At 39.9% G+C, this 18,283-nt stretch overlaps 1 long non-coding RNA gene across 1 annotated transcript in view; it reads left to right on the top strand.

Annotated features, from left to right (window-relative positions):
- The window catches only part of LOC109297462, an 18,375-nt gene extending 434 nt beyond the window's left edge, over positions 1-17,941 (top strand). The window contains exon 2 of the long non-coding RNA XR_002097318.1: positions 16,554-17,941. This is a non-coding gene — a long non-coding RNA (uncharacterized LOC109297462). The remainder of the gene's footprint in view (positions 1-16,553) is intronic.
- The last annotated feature ends 342 nt before the right edge of the window (positions 17,942-18,283 follow it).

Genomic DNA, 18,283 nt, shown 5'->3' on the forward strand with positions numbered 1-18,283 from the left:
TATATATATATATATATATATATATATATATATATCATAGACTTCAAGAGTTTTTGCTGCACCAACAGTGCAATAAACAAAATACTTGAAAACATGTATAAATGGGTTTGTGAAGTCTAAAGAAAATTACTGCATATTTACAATTTTTAAAATCTCAACAAGGTTTCGTGCTTATTTCATACTGTGACAAAATAGTAATCTAAATTGCTTTCTTTTTTCCTTTTCTTTTATTCTATGAATTTCTGAGCGCTGGATAAGGTAAACTACTTTGTCTAAATTTTGACATAAGGAATTCTGCCCCAGCTGAGTTAATTTGACATGAGAACTTCATTTATATCAGCAAAGACAAAGACAGAATTGTGTTGGGAATCTAATAGTATTGATCTGTGAGAAAGTTATACCGCTGAGCTCTCTGTAATTATGTGTCACAATCCAGTTTGCAACTGAGGAAATTTATTTTCAACAAGTTTCCATTAAAAATAGTTTTTATTGAAAAGAAATAAAATTCAAGTAACATGCACATGCTTGTATAGAATCAAAAGTCCATAATTTCTGCAGTGAGCTGCAGTTAAACTGGTGCTGCACATTCCTCCAGTATATAATAAGTGATACTGGGGGTTTATGGCAGTCTGTTGTTTTGCATTATTATTAGTTCTGACTTCTGCAACAAAGAAGAGAAATTTCTAGTTACTGCAGGCTGACACCACTTGATATCCAAACTCATTATGTGTCATTGTACTCAACAACAAAAAAAATAATGTACCTCACAACTGGAAGTGCACCAATGTGAATAGGGCAAATGATCTCTTGTGCAGCTGTAAATATTCTCTGCTGATGAATACAGATAACCTCCATGTAAGTTACATGGGAGAGTTGCATAAATAATGCATGCAGTACTGGAAGTTGTTTAAAAATAAGGCCCCAAATACATTTCCTCACTCCGTTAAACAGCAAATAATATGAGCCTACCCTTGTTACTTTCCTCCTTAATAGCCTCGCTGCCACTCAGCTTTTGTCTTTCATTAAGACTCCTGCTGGTGCTGCTTTAGGTGCAATATAACATAATGACACAGAAAACAGTAGGAGGACTTAACCCCACTGCACTTTTCCTCCATCATAGAAACTAGTTTATCTGAGATAGGATCCGACACAATGGAGGACAGACCTTTTTTCCTGACTATTTAATCACTTACAACCCTGACAATCTCAGCTCTGAGATTATGACTTTGTCTTGCTACTGGTATAAGAGAAGAAGAAATCTTGAAGCTACTGTAACAAAAGTATTTATCTCATACAGCCAGTGAAGCCATAGCCTTTTGACTCTCTCTCAATGTTTTGTTCTCAGATAAATGACATTTGTTGTTAATCTTTTTTTTTCTTTCATCCCTGTGCCCTCTCTGTCTCTCGGGGAGTGCACACCATGCAATTTCCTTCTTTTAGAGCCTGTGTATTATAATAGCTAAGCATAGCTGTGCATCTATTGTATGGCCACTAGATATAAAACTCAAATTAGAGCCTGTTAGTGTATTGATACAGAAGTTAATAAACAGGACCACAGTGAAGATCCCTATGGGTGAGTATTCAAAAGAGCTTAAGACACTTCAATGAAATGGCCACAAATATTCTCATCCTGCATTGTACTCAGTGGGAGCTGGTGGATGCCAAATATTTTTGAAAAAAAAAATCTGCTCAACTCAGATACCTGAATGGGAGCTGAGATCATCTGAAAATCTGACAGGCACCGAGGGCACTGAGCAACTTTGAAAATCTTGGCCCTAATTTCCAGAGACAGAATTCAGGGCCAGAATCTTATTTGCACAAGCAGCATGTAGATAAACAGTCTGACTTGGGAGAGGAAGTGCTATTCGATGTATGTCCCATGCTCAATGAGCTTTGCACTAAAAGCTGGATTCTTACACCCTTGTATATTAAACTCAGCAGGATGTCTTACAGCAGGAGATGTTAATTTTCCACATTCCAAATGTACCAGGTGAAACTGAAATATATTCATCCTATTTTCTTTAAACATGGATTTCTTCCATTTAGTAGGCAGATAAATTAGCCACTTGGTTTATATTCCAGAGCAAATATAAGCAAAGAACTAATTTGTTAGTGCTAATGATGATTTAGCCAAAGTAAGCACATTACTCCAAAGGGGGGAACTGCTGCCAACATAGGTTTTGTTTTCTTTAGTCAAATTAATTGTTTATTGGTAGCTGATTACTTATGTAGGCTGAAGTGTTTTGGGTAAGAGAAAGTGATACATATTCATTTTGCCTATGTGCAAGAAATACTGTACAGATGTTTTACAGTTTTTACAGGTGATCATCTGACTAAATCACACAATGCAGCTCATACAGGAATCTATATACTTCAAGGCAACAACACGCAGAGGTAGCCAGGCTAGCTCTGTAAACTGTATTGTTGGAACCCAAAGCAGTATAACCCTGTAAGCTAATGCAGGCCAAGATATACTGCTTCTTGTCCTGGTATTATTAAGTGCTGAGCAAGCTTAGGTGTTTCTGCATAGTGTTGCCATGTACCATGTAGATTGATTCAGTAAGGCCCCCTCTGAACATTAGGTGTATTGCACAATTAACTGCTCAATTGCACAATTACCTGGAGACCAGCTACACATGCCAAATAGCTATCACACAATAAAAAGCTCCAACCAGCTATAAAGTTAGACCTCAAAAATGTATACTAATTTTATAGCTGGTTACTATCAAGCTTAATTTCCACGTGTAGCAGGGTCTTCCCTGTGGCTGGGAGCCACATCAGCTGACAGGACTCCCAGCCACAGAGGTGCACCATGCCCACTAAGAAATCCTTGAGCACTAGGGACTGTGGCAGTTGCAATCCCCAGGGTCTGGGAATTTCACACATACCGAACTTGGGGATTGCCCTGCAGTGATTCTCTGGCCCCAGGGGTTTTCCACACCCCTAGGGCTGGCGGATTACCCTACAGTGATCCTCTGGACCTGGCGGTTTTACACACCCCTGGAGGCAGAGAGATCACTGCAACAGGGATTCTCCAGCCCCCAGGTATGCATGGGGTGCCCTGCAACTCAGAGCCCCTCAACTGAGCTCCTTCTGAACCAGCAATATGGTGTGATGTGATCTAATTCACTATCTCACAATTGTGCCTGCTGGCATGCATGTGTGGCATGGCGGGAGGCACAATTGTGAGACTCGTACATCGCATCTTTACCTGCACATGTAGAGGAGGTGTAAGTCAGCTTTTACTTCTCCATTGTAAATAATGGGGATGTTCTCTAGTCCTGAGGATGCACAGGCAAAGCAAACTGTTGACACATAATATATTCACTATTATGTTCTGCTATGTATTATATTTTATTATTCACAGCTTGCCCTATTAATCAATTAATGATTTGAGTGAGGAGTCCACTAATCTACCTGAATAATGTTTTCTTAAGGAAATCTAAAATCAAGAAACAGAGACATTCTTATAAGATAAAACATTCTCATACAGTTTTTTAAATAAAAAAGTTTATGTGTTTTTGAATATTTGATCAAATAGGTTCTAGTACACCCAAGATTCCCTCACCTCTAACTGGCTCTTCTCCATTATTTTCCAAAAGGATTCCATTAGCCTTAGAGTTTTCATCAGAATGAATATTTTTAAGGGTAATTAAAATGGGCTCATTTGTTGAAGTTAAGGAACCTGACAGCGAGCATTACTGCAGAGTACTGCTGTAAACATAATATAAATGTGATCTAAGGCAGTGAACTCCAAAACTGATATAAAAATTCAAAACAATGAGCAATAGTGAAGAAAAAGTTGTTAGTTTTGTTAACCTTCATAAGAAAAGGTCTGGCATACCCTGAGATTTTTCTTGTTTGTTTATTTCTTTCTAAAGCTACTGTCTGAAAGTCCCTTATTGATCATATTAGGACAGTATTCTTCATGTGCAGCAAGGATTTTTGCCAGTACAGCTGTACAGTGCATGCATATTTTCCCCACATTGAAGAAGTCTGGCTGATAGATGAACTATAAAAAAAAATTGTCATTCTGTGGATTTTTTTTGAGTTCAGAGTACCATACTCAGGGTGCCTCATGGCCAATACATACTAGAAGGTCTGATGAGCCAATCTGCTCGAGTTCATCAATTTCATAGAAAAAGAGTAACATTGGAGTGCCCACAAAGGATGTTGCTGTCAACAGTAACAAAAATAATACAGGCCTATATAGTAATGTAACAAAGGGGTGGCGAGATGGGAATCCACCCTGGGCACCAAGTTAGGAGGGGTGCCAGAACCAATCCTCCCCGGCAGAGTTCATGCCCCAGGAGGCAGAAACTCCAAAACAGTCCCCAGCTACTGCTGCCACTTTAAGAGTAACAGCCAGGGTCTGAATTATTCAGGAGCTCCGGGGGCTCCTAAGATATGAGAGCCCTCCCATAACAGATGCAAACCCTGCCATGGGATGGTCAGCACCCCTTTTCACCCCCCGCAACAGCCTGGAGCCCATGCACCACCACACACAGCCCCCAGCCCATCCTCCACCTTTCTAAGCAGGCCAGGTGGCGGTGGAAGTAGCTCCTTGCAGCTGCCGCTGGCCTCAGCCCTTTGGTACTGGCAGAGACCCCTGTGCACAACCCCAACCTCAGCCAATTTTTTTGGCAGACCCCCCTAAGAATCAAAGTGTAATTCAAACCCTGACAAAAGCTGGGTGGGGAGTGGGGGGAAGAGGTAACAGAAGCGGGAAGAGCATGCAGCAGCAGCAGCTGAGCCAGGAACTGTTTAGGAGTTTCTGGCATGGGTAAGACTTCCCATTTGAGGAAAGGGATCATGTTCTTTATCATTGTTTTACCCCAAATAATAAGACTTCTGCTCCCTGCCGCCCCTGCTCTCAGAACTGCACACCCTCCACCCCAGTTCTGGAAGCCATGCTGCCCCCTGTCCCCTGCCTTCAGAACCATGTGCCTCCCCCTCCCTCCACCGTCAGGGGTTGCCCTGAGTACCAACTCTGTTTATTATGTCACTGGGCCCATACTGACTAATGCCAGTCAGAAAATCAGAGAAACAGCAGAACAGTATTGAAACATGGCAAACCATGTCCTTTCCAATGTAGGCCTGTGGTCAGTTTTTATTAAAATATCTCTTTGATTTGGTCAACTAAATGATATCCAAACATACCCTGCTCCCTTAGAGGCCTGTGGAATGTTTATGAAAATGTATTATTTTAATACAGAAGAAAAACCCTTTCCTTTTTCTCCCATTTTTTCTATCCCATTTCTTCCACATTCTTTGGCAGCCTGTAGCCAAAATGACACTAAAGCTATTGTAGATTACCCGTGACTATTTCAAAGAATACGCAATACCCGGCCAACCAAAATGGCACAAAGATAAAGGAAATACATTGCATCTCCAAGCTCACAATTCAAAGGATCATTTATGAATAACCTATCCCTGGCATGGCTTTATCTGCATTCTCTGTTCTTCTTTACAATACTCCATACTTTGCCCCACAAAAGTGTTGCTTTACTTCTGATGCTGCTTTATTAGCGTCATCTTGCTTTGTTTTGTTTCCAGCTTCATATTATTATTTACCCCAAAAGCCTTCTGCCAAGATGAAACATTGTAAGATGATCACATAGCTAAAAAAGAGCCAGTGAGGGTGTTTCCAAAGTCAGCATATGTTTCTAAAGTAAATGTAATTTTTAACTTTGGGAAGTTGGATATAACAGTTGTGTATATATGTACCTCTAAGTGCCTTACTTATTAGACTACTTTTAATTCTGGCTAGAAGCAGCCTATCTGAAAGTTAAAAGGAATTGAGGAGCTTAAGAAAAAATGTATAGTAATCTTACACTATTGTTTTGAATCATTTTTATCCACAGACAAATCCATGACTTTTAGTGAGACAGGCAAAGTGAAGATAGATCGTGTATGCATATAGCACAAGAAGTTACAAAGGTGAAGTTTAAAGACCTATTCACATTGCCTAAAATCTTTAAGATATATTAGTAAAAAAAGGCTTATTTTTCATGTGTTTTCCTCTTCCTCTTGTTTTATTTCATGTATTTTCTTTTCTCTTGGTTTATTTATTGCAACAGCTATTTTCAAATAAAATAAAATAAAAGGATCACTTTGGTTTAGTATGTAACCTTGTCCTCTTGCTTAGTAAGCTTCTTAATTTTGTTGATATCAGCTATTTTTGATGTCACAAAGAAGGGTTATTACAAAGGCTATGATTTTATTACAGTTGGTTTTAGTGAATTCCATGGTGGGGAGAGATTGTACTAATGGAAAAGTTATCATGTGTGCTTGCTGTGTGCTCTTTTACTCTGTAGTATTGCCTCATGGGAGCTGAAGCTTGGAGAGTCAATGACCCCATTGCTTCCTATAGGCTAGCACCCTGACTAAATTATGTCATTCTCTCCTTTCACTGAGTGGTAGTGTATCATGAGAGTCATTTCCTGTAGAGCACTGATTCTCAGCTAGGGTGCTGTGGTATCCTGGAGTGCCTTGAGATACTTTCAAGGTTGCTGTTGGATGCCATGCAATGTTAACACTATTAGGTATGCAAACATGATTCACAAGCTAAAACCCAGAGATGTAAAATTCATAATGTTAAAAACAGTTTGGCCTGTTGTGGTCTTTTTGAGTTTGCAAAAGAAGAACTGTCTTATTATTTTTTCCTGTAGTCAAAATATGTGAATAGTAAGAGCTGGCATTTTCTGACGGGTGTCTAACAAGGGGTGCCCCAAGCTGAACAAGAGGTGCCTTAAATTTGGAAAGGTTAAGAGCCACTGCTTTAGAGTCACAGTCTCCATGATCTCTGTGACCACCTTGAGAAAAAAAAACAACCTGTAGCCCTAATTATGAATTTGGATCAGTAATAAGGGGCAAAATCAGATAAATTCTGTATTTTTCTTAAAAAGAGATAGGAGAAATAAATATACATTGCAGAGATGCTTTCTAAAAGGAATATTTTCCATTTTCCTTTTGACTTAAAGCATAGATCTATTATGAAAAGTATCACAGTTTTACTCAAGAGAGCTTTTCACAGAGGGCCAGATCCTCTGATGTAGCTTTTGGCAGATGATCAGAGAGTGCACTGGAAAGATGCCTTTAAGCCAGCTAAAGGCTGCCCTATAGCACTTCATGATTACAGGGTGGGATGCACTACTGTCTCCTTTCTAATGATAGCAGTGAGTGCAGCCCAGTCACTGCTAGACCACAGAGAAAAGTTCTGCAATTTATCCACTGTTTTTCAGTTGCCCCCCTAGGTACCAAACATGTCTACTTAACTTTTTATTTAAGGGTCCAGTGGATTTGGAATTAAGGTGTATATATGTGCAGTCTGACATACACATTCACTTATCTCAGTTTAATTCACTATCCATAGCTCAGGTGGCTCCATCTTATTTTCCATTTCTAAATTGGTACACCTTTAAATGATTCCAGTATGTTCCCCTTTCCTCTGAATCTTCCCAGCCTATCAGCTTTTATTACTATGACACTTGGGGCAGTCTCACTCAGCTCACCCTCCTTTCTTCTACAGAACTGATCTATTAACAGTTCAGTATCTTTTGACCTTCTATTTCTCAACATTAGCAAGATAGGCTTGTCATTAGCACTGTAGTAGAGAAGTCCTTCTTTATGGCTAACAATCTGGATAGTGTGTTTGAGCAGCTACTTTTTTTATCTAGGCCATTGATTTATCTTTTCTGTATGGTTGTTTTAGCAAACCCTTTGCAGCCTACTTGATTTAACTTTATATTGTCAAATAGCCAGCTATACAAAGCCAAGTACGGATCAGTCATACATAATAATCAACATCTTGCTGTTTCACTGCACTATGATTGGCTAACTATGGCCCAAAGAGTTCATATTGGCAGTCACAAATTGCTAACAGGAGCTCCCTCACTATGCTTCAGTTTTGTCAAGCTGTCCCTCCCTCACTTAAACCTCCAGAAGGGCCTACTAAGGGTGAGATTATACATTACAATTAGATCATGTTAAAAGCATTTAGAACTTGAATGATACATTAATGCCCATTAACTAGTACTAAGTGCTCTTTAGGTATTTTAAAGTTGTGTTACTTTGGCCCAGGATTTTCTTTGAGCTGGGCTACCTAGTTTGAGTTACATTAACTTCTGGGTGTTCACCTGAGATAAAATCACCACTCTGCAGTCCTCCAGTGTTCCAGGAGGCAATGCCCCCAGATGGACTAGCTATCATCCAGAATTCAAAGGCCCTGGACTGACAGCTGGGAACAGTAGGGCAATAGGTAGGTGGGTGGGGAGGGACAGAAAATGGGTGAAGGTAGGTAGGTCAGCCAGGGAGAGGGGTACATGTGGGCAGGATTGGAGGGGAGAAGAGGCAGGGGGAAGGGGGTAATGTGTGGGTAGGGAACTGTTGGGTTGCTGCCCCTTCTGCACCCCAAATTGTCCCCCTGATCCACAAATCACTCCCTCCACCCCTAGATCACTCCCCTGCCACCCCAGTTGCCCTCTCTGCCTCCCATCGGTCCCTCCACTCCTGGATCCCTGCCCTGCCACCCCAATCAGCCCAAGAGTGCTGGGGGGGTGGGGGGGCAGGGGGTCATTCCTCTTCCCTGCCCGCTCCTGGGATACCTGCAGATTACATTGCTCCAGCATATGTCTAGATACAGCCTCCACCAGGCCCTGGAACTGAAGGTGAGGCAGGGGGCAAGGAGCTGGTTCCAGGTGGAGGGTAGTATGAGCTGCAGAAAGCTGCAGGAGTAGGAAGGAAGGGGAACTTGGGAACTTCCACTCACAGCTCTGCTGCTGGTGTTGCTGTCCTTGGGCTGACTGGGAATCTGTGTGTGTGGGGCGGGGGGAGGGGCAGGGATCATGGGGTAGAGGAGGGATCCAGGGGCTGAAAGGGTGCAGCAGGGTGATTTGTGGGGTGGAGAAGGTGATCCAAGTAGCACAATGGCTTTCTGTCTCCTTACCTACACTATGGCTAGAGAGCTGGCAAGCAAGGCAGGCATGGAGCAGATAACCACATCCCTGCTCACAAGTCCTCTAACAACAGGTCCAAGCAGTTCACTTCAGAGAGGGTATTAACCCCAAAAATGTGACTGATCAGTGACACTAGTTAACATTAATGCACAGCAACATTACTTAGAATTAGCTCTTGCAAACTCTAATGTGTGATCTCACCCCGAGAAGATGTGCTGAGCAGGTGTAGCTCCATGCATTCTACTTACATCGCTTCAGCTGGTCCTCTTTTGCAGCTGGCCTGCATAGATATAGTCTTTTGGATGAGAAAAGTTTGAGTATGTTACTGTTAGAGTACAGAAAATAGCTTAGGCTTGGATTCTACAAGGGGCCTAGCTTTCTTGGATGCTTTTAAATCTTGTAGTTGCAATACCACCTTTATAAAAAAATGAAAAGAAGGGCTGAAGGAAGACCTATTGCTAATGGGCTGTAGTGACAGCCACAGAGATGTTGTGCATGTACTCTTTGGTTATAAAAGTCCCCATCTTTTTGTTTGTCACAAATCTCCCACACAAAGTACATCATCACTGTATCTACCCTATATCCATTTGGGGAATGGGATCTTTTTTTTTTTATTATCATTGTTTTATCCCAATAATGTTTATCTTTTGAACCAATTGATCTTTTACAGCTGACCCCTAGTGCTTCCAGTAACACTGCCTTTGTGCATCTCAGGATGTGTCTACACATGCCCCTACAGCACTGTTGTTATTGCACCATCATTCATTTCTTCCTTTTGGAAGTACTAAATGAGGGCACAGTAACAGCCCGTACTGTGCTGCATCAGCGGCACACTGTTATTTTTAGCTGCTACGTCACCATAGCAATGCGCTATAACGAGTGAGCTCATTGCTATGGCAATGTAGCTGCAGCATCAAAGTTTGTGCCCGCCAATGCTGTGGCTGTAGCGTTACTTGTAGATACGCCCTCAAAGATTATACTTATGCTCCTTGTCATCACAATGATTAGGAGTCCCAGACTTAGGATCCAGTACTGGGCTGTCAGCACCATGAAAAACAGGACTCTGCAAAGATCTCAAGCTGGATACGCATCTGCAAAGATCTCAAGCTGGACACACATTTATGATTGTGGATTTTTTTAACATTTAAAATACTATTATTCAGTTTGAAACATTCCACCAAAAGAACAGCTGCTCCTCAGGAGTTTTGCAGCAATATTTCCTTTACGTAGATGCCTCACATATCTTCCTTTCTGCTCCAGACCTTTGCTGTCCAGGCTAAAATCTCTTCAGGTGTCTTTAACATCAGCTTATAATCATATCTCTCAACCCCAGCTCAATATGACTAAAACACAACCTGAAAAGACCCCTCCCTACTATCTCATTTCTTAATCACTGTGGACAACACATCCTGCCTATAATCCATGGCCATAACTTGAGTATGATCTGAAATTTAGGCTTTGCTCTAGGTCTTGACATCCAAGTCATGTCTAAGTCTATTGGATTCTTTCTGCATAATATTGCTTAAGATACAGCCTTTCCTATTAATCTAACCTGCTAAAACTCCTGCCCAAACATCACATCTGGGGTACTGCAAAATCCTTTTCTCTGGCCCTGACAAATGCAGTTTTCCCTGATCATACGTACCCAGAATGCTGCAGGAAAGGTATTTTTCTTATAATTCCTCATTTTTTCTGTTGTATCCTTCTTCCATATCAACACAATGCTTGTCTTCATTTTCAAGGCCTATCCCATCCCTAACTCACATCCTATATAATACATGGTCAAATAAATGGCCATATTAAGTGGCCTCTACTTTGCTGTGACATGAGCATCCATTGCCCTCCTATTAAGCAAACTTCTTTATGTTTTCTTCTATCCTGTTGCTCATGTTTGGGAGAAGCATCTCACCTCCAATGTTCTTAAAATCCCTCATTCAAATTCTCTTTTTACAGCTGCATACACGTTACAACAGGTAGACTAATGACATGTTACAACTGTCATGATGATAATCCTGTGCCACTGTTACCTTGTACTCCACCTTGTCTATACCTGTTTTTTTCTCTTGCCTCATTTTAACTTATTTATGCAAAGAACTGTCTTATTCTGTGTTTATACAGCGCTTAGCAAATTGTGGACTTCGTACGTGACTTGGCTTTTGAAATCAGGCTTTCAAAACCTGAGAAATCCACATCATTAGGTACTTTTGAAAATATCATGTTTTGTGTTTAATTCTTTGGTACATTTATTCTTGTAGTATACCTCTATAACGTACTAAACCACATGGGGTTTGAGTCACTGCTGTGTTACTGCATCTTTATGTTGGTGTAATTGCAGTGGTCAGACTCGGGCTACTAATTAGGAACATAATATCTCTTTGAAAAAAATAAACATCTTGCTTTATATTTTAGAACAACACATAGAAAATGACAGAGCTACTATACATGAGCTATCTGTAGTTTAAGTTTAGAAACTCAGCTCTATTTTCTTGTTCTATTTTGTGTTTTTATTCCCCTGATGAACAGTTTTTCCTATTCATTTTAATGTGCTGTGATGCAACAGACATCAGCTCAGTCTTACAGTAGGTGTTTGCTTACCTGCTGTGAAATGAAAAAAAGATGAGGCATATTTTACAGTGTTGTAGAGACTGAGATCGGTGTGCTGATTTTCTTCCACATACCTCATTTGACTGTGGAGACATGCTATATAAGCATCTGAAAAAATCAGCAATTTGCTGTGAGTACTTAAGCTAGTCTTCGCATACAGTTGTTAGTATTGTTGTGTAATTTACTGTAGTCAACTTTCAAAGCACAATGCAAATTATCTAGCAAAGTTATAAAGAAAAAACAAAACAAAACAATAAAACGATGTATTTCAAGTAACAGTCACTTTGTTAAAGAAATTCATTTTTTCCCTATTTATTCTATAGAATAAACCACTAAAATAGAGATGTGTGTTTTCTTCACATTAAATCATCACATATAGATGGAGAAAATTACTGTTGAGCTGGTGCAACTGCTTTTCAAATAAAAGAGTCTCTATTTCAAGTAGGGAAAGGAGTATAATTTTGGGTCATCTGCAAATTTTGTCACATGACTATCCATCTCCCTGTGCCAGGCTGGTAACTGATATATTTAACTGTACTAGTCCTTGTAAATATTACCTAGTGGGGACCTTGGTGTATTCTGTTATGTATCTTTTGCTTCTATTGAAAACTTATTATTCATAGCTACTTTTTTCCCCCTGGGCATGTCTACACAAGGCATTTACTCTGGAGTAGCCTAGCTAGCTCTGCAGTAAATGTTTTGGCATCTACACGTGCAGCCCTGTTAGGACATAGGAAACTAATAAACTCTGTAGTAGGTTAGTACTTGCAAATACAAGCTTTATCTTGCTGCAGAGTTTTGGGGTTCTTTTGGATGCAGAAGTGCATTTGTAAACACTCACCTAGCTGGTTGGGGTACATGGGTGCTTCAGTGTGGGGGCTGACTGCCCCTTGTGCCCCAAGCCAGCCCCTCCACAGAATGTTGAACCAGGGTGGAGCAGCCCGGGGTGGTAAGATGGCCTGCTGGACCTCCTGCCAGCCAGGGCTGCGCTGCCCTGGCTCAATGTACTGTGGTCCCAGGCATCCAGGAGCAATATGCACCAGAGTTTATTGCTGGGCATTAATATGCACATGTAGCTATACCCCCTGTATCCTAGCCAGTTATTAATGATGGTACTTCTTATCTTGTGACTATTTAGTTTCTTTAAGAGCCTCTCTTGTGGATTTCTGTTAAAGGCTTTTTGAAAGTCTAAATAAAACATGTCTTCAGTTCTCCATTATCCCATATATTGCTGACCTCCTAAAATAATTCTGTGCTAGAGATTATACCTGATAATGGAATAGATTTTATGGGTCCCAGGATTACTGTTGACACCTCTCTTCGTGAAAGCAGTGCTTTAGATTTCAGGATTATGATGTCACTTTAGATGTACCCTCTTCTGAAAACCTACAGCTATATCTGAGTGCACAGAGATTTTTAAACAGTAACTTAACCAGGGTCCATAGTCCACAAACTCCTTCTGTCCACTACTCTAACCATGTTTTTATTCTAAATAACACAGTAAATAATTAAATAAAGATTATTCATGCATTTAAATTCATGCATATTTTTCAATTTTTGACAGGAGTATCATTTTATGAGCAAGAACAAGAGCAAATTACACTACTGCCTGTTACTTGCTAATGCAGAGGTGGGCAATTATTTCAACTGGAGGGCTGCTTACCCAGTTTTGGCAAGCTGTTGAGGGCTGCATGTGTAGCCCCACCCCTTGACAGGTGCCCCACTATCTTGTGACTGGAAGTCCTGCCCCCTAACCCCTGACCTTTGCCCCCTGAAGTCCCCCCCCTTGCTCCCAGAAGTACTCCTTTCAGCAAGGGGTTTTGTCATCTTGGAACGAGAAAAATACAAAATTATATTCTCAAAAGCAAACATCTAAAATATTAATTTGATTTCAAAAAATATTTTGTCCTGTTTACATGTGTTTGTGTAATGTGCATAGAGGTAATTGTATATAATAGCTTCAAACAAAGTCTTATTCTTGTATATTATGGCAGGGCTTAGGTTTGTAGGTGCAGGGGCATGTGGGGCATGTCTGTGGTGGGTAGATAGGTGGGTGGGTGTGGAGTGAGGGAGCATGTGGGTGGGTGTGGATGTGGATATGTGGGGTGTGGGGCTTTGTGAGAGGGAAAGTGGCTGGGGTATATGACGGGGTGTGGGAATCTGTGTGTATGGCAGTGGAAGGGGGTGTGTGGATGCATATGTATGGTGGAGCATGCATGTGGGACTCACCCTAAAAATACACACATGAACCTGGCTACTGGTACATCTCATGCTCTCTGGTCCTGGGATGCAGCTGGGAGCCACGTGGTGCCAGAGCAGTGTGGGGGCAGGAAGGCAGGGAAATGGCTGGGGGTGGGGCAGGGAGCCAAGAGTAGATAATTTAAAAAAAATTTTTAGGGGCCCTGTGGGCCAGATAGAATGGCCTGGCAGGCGGGATGCCTGCAGGCCGTATTTTGCCCACCCCTGTGCTAATGCCTATAATTTAACTTACAATCCCTTTCTTGTATGGCAGCTACTATTTATTTGAATAAGTACAATGGAGGCAAGAACCATTTCAATACTAAGTATACCCAAAAGCCTCAGGAGGCATGGGGAGGGAAGAAGGGAAAAATAAATTCTGAGGTCCAATTAAGCATTGCTTTCTTTTGCCCGCCATTTCCTGTGAGCACTCAACCAATGGTGAAGAGAAATTAGGAAAAAGGGTCTCCCTAATTATTGAGTAGGTTAATGGAATGGTGCTTATATGCCTTTTCCCTATTCAGGGTATTATTTTAAATCCATAAGTAACCCATCAGTCTCCTGGGATTCCAGTAGGATCAGCACTGGCAGTTTGCTACGAGCATGGCTCCAGTTCCCTCCTAGACACTAGAAAGGTTCTTCTTTTTTTTAATCCCCTGCATTTTATATATTTTTCTCTCAGAAGTTCAGAGACTTGGTAGTTAGAGTAGGTGTAATAAGTTCATGTAGTCACAACTTGGTAAGTGGCCAATGCTGGTGCTTATTCTGTAGGTATCTGACTTCCTTGTACATAAGAATTAAGTCCAAACTAGGGGAAGACAACTTATGAAGAATGTGGGACTAGAGTTCCTGGTATCTTGTACAGCAAAGGGCTCACCTATTTTGCCCACACCTTCAACTATCATACAAAGGAAGGGCTGGAGGGATTCCAGCAATGGTGCTGACACCAATTAAAAATTTGGATAATGGGGTGAGAACTAGATGTATCTTTCCATTATTCAGTATGGATTTCAGACGTTAGGTTGGGCTGTGCTGGAAGAGTTAATGTTCGATATTTCCCTAGATGTGATAATGAAGTTGTAGCCTATTTAAGTCACCTTCCTGATGTCTTGTCTTGTTTCCTGGGGTGTCCAGAACAAATATATATTGCTGCTCTGCAGAACTAATCTTCTCTCACAGTGATAATGTGTATACATGTTCATGCATTACTAGCCCACAAATGGCCCAGTTGGTCAAGTAATGCAGTAGGTTGTACAAGGAAGATTAGCTTGAGTATATTAAAGCAGGATTTATAAACAGATTCGTTAGGCAAGTCATGTACAATAAGTCTTTCATTTTCATCATTTTAGTGAACATGCACAAAAGCTGTCACTGTTACAAAGAGCTACTGCTCCTCTGGCAGAGACAATAAGAGAAAACAAATGCAATGGGACACTTTGGAAAAGTCATTTCGCTATTCAGCATTTTTTGCTGTCATTTAACATTTCACACACTTTCTTTCAAACAGCAAGTTTATTATAAAAGCGTGACTTGTCCCAGATATTTGTATTGAGATCCACTAAGCTCTGTCTTTTCAGACTACTATGCCTTTTAAGCTACAAAGCAAAATTCATAGGATTTTGTAGGGGTCTGTTTGACCTTATAACAAGTTTAGTGAACTGGAGATGAACTAAACTATTTAAACTAAGTTCTTTTGTCTTTTATTCGCACTCCTGAGTTTTCCCAGTGTGTGTATGATATAGAAAATGACAAAATGTAAGTAATGATTTTTCCTTCTAGGAGGTAGGAAGGGCACTTCATTAACATATGGATGCCTGTCCACTAGAAACAGTTCTGCAATCACCAGCTCATTTAACACAGTCTACACTTTGAAACAACTGTCAAACATAAAAACTTTCAGTCAGAATGAGCCAGATTTGTGATCTAGAGGTGAAAGGCTCTGGAGTTTGTTATCCTGCCTTACAACTAGGTTTTATCATTTTCTAAAAAGAAAAAAATCTCTTCTTTCATTGGCTCTAAAACTCAGAAAATATATGTGTGCAGAACAGACAATAGACTCTGTGTTTGTGTGCGCATGTATTCTGTTTATATTCCCTTTTTTCTGTCATGTGTACATATACACCCATGCTCATACAGATTTATGAAAAGATTCATGAAATTTTTATCTTTAGAGAAAGACAAAGGGACATTTTGCTATATTTCTTCTCACACAAAGACCACACAAATACTTCCCAACAGAAAAATACTTAAATTCCTATTAAAAGAACAACAAAGCAAGAAGTATAAAAGTATCCATGAGAGTCTGAGCTGAACTGGCCACAAGATGGCTCCTTTTTGGGAGCAACAGAATTGTTAAATATGCAAAACTCCAGAAAACAAAGGCATAAGAATGACACAGAAAAACAGACGACGCCATTCTCTGTTAGCTGTTTTAAGTACTATATAAATTGACATACCTATGCTTTTCTAATTAAGATCCCTGAATGACTTTGTTTAGTAAGACATATCATAAAAATTGAAGAATACTTTGTATACTTGCAAACAGGCAAGTAATAGTATCCTACCATTTTAGTAATCTGTGGTTTTAAAACTATTAAAAGTACATAACTATACTGGCGTTAGCAAAGTAGTTGCAGAGATTTAGAGGGCAAAAGCTAATAGTTAAAAGTTTTCTCCACTGTTTGAGAGAGAGGTTCTACCCTGCCTCCATGGTGATATTCATCTTTATTCAGATCTCACTCTCATTCTGTGCAGGTCCAGCTGAAACTTCAGAAAGAATACTTATTCCTGTGCATAGATTCTCCAGATGAATCAAGACTGACATCCACGGCAAATAACAATTTCCGGTCTAAAAATGGGGAAAAAAGAGAGATTGCTCCAAGGAAAATTTCCAACAACTGACAGTGACAAGTCGACTGGAAGATTTGAAAGAGTAAGCGTGACTTCCTCTGATGATACATTGAAAAATCACCTAGTACATCACAGCTGAAGAGAAGAGTACGCCATGCAGTTTTTAAGCTTCTTTTTTTAACGCTACCATTGCTGAACTGAAAAATCACTGTACAGTTTTATTATGTTACGATAATATTAGTAGGCTAATTTAATTGAAACTGTCACCTTAGTCACTTCATTTTACCTTCATTTTAATTATTTGCCCTAGCATGGTATTACTGTAGTTGAAAGAGTGAAAGAATGTAAAATTTCTATAAGCATTCATTCCAAATCAAGACCTGTATTGATCTGATAATAGTCACAAGCTTTTTTTTCTGTTCCATGTGTACTTGAATTAATAAGTTTTACTTGTGCTCACTAGAGCACTTTTTATGCTTGAATACTCAAATATTCATTGGAAGTGAATTTTGAAGTATACTTTCCCCATTTCTAGCTGCAATTTGTTTTTTATTGATTAGTTACATAAAGAATGAGTAAAAACTGAGTAAGGGCTTCAAGGTGTCAACCATATTAGATGGCAGCACTGAAATAGAATATTACATTCCTGTATTATGTTGATGTTTCCATTCTGAAACACTGGTATTTCAGAATACCAAAATAGCTGAAATACAGTTTTATGTTTGCTTTTACTACTGTAAGTCAATAACATAATGAGGTGCTTTTTATAGAACGTTATGAATAAAAACTTCTAGTAGTGACAGGAAACCAGAAAGGATGAATTAAACTAAGGATGACTGAAGATCAGAGTGGGTGATCTTCCTGCAGTATATTTCTTGTAGCTCGTTATAGCATCACGTGAGAGAAGATTATGGAGAAGACATCTCAGTTTTAACTGCCTATTTTAAGAGGGAATAACTAGACCATCAACTTGATTCCAGACTAATGTATTATATACAAATACTTGCCTCAGATATTATGTTAATATTCTTGCAAGTTCACTGAATACCACTTTAACAACTATCAATATAATTACTCTTTGTAAGAATTGGAACAAGTGGGTTTGATCCATTATAGTTTAAGATCCATGTAACTTGTAAAAATCAGAGTAAAAAAACCCAAACAAACCTCTGCCTGCACTTTTAAAAATGCACATATATTTGACTGTTTACATTGATGTGGGAAACTATAGCAATAGTAATTGAGATTTTATGGATGCAAATAAATATGTAAATGCCATAGGATCTACCACATACAGGAAAAATGTGTGTTATTAATGAAGTTGTGACCTTGCATGTTCACAGTGTCTGATTAAGCACACCATGCTGGCTGCTCATCACATTGTTTGAATGGGATTCACTCCTTCCTCCTATGGAACTTATGGCCACTATAGTCACAGTTCACCGACCAGTGGTGATTTCGAGTTTACTACTTTACAGGTTAGAGCAGCACCTATATAGTAGTAAATGTCACTGGAATAAGTGTCAAACGGGCTTCAGGCTCAATAAGTTATAACTGTCTCCCTGATGCTCCCCATCTCTTGCTATCAGTGCTACTGAAGTTAGCTGCTGCTATGAGCCTGTTTGACTTGGGTA

This window comes from Gavialis gangeticus, unplaced genomic scaffold, assembly GCF_001723915.1.
Source record: "Gavialis gangeticus isolate Ggan-Ray unplaced genomic scaffold, GavGan_comp1, whole genome shotgun sequence".
In the NCBI taxonomy this organism is placed as follows: Eukaryota; Metazoa; Chordata; order Crocodylia; family Gavialidae; genus Gavialis; species Gavialis gangeticus.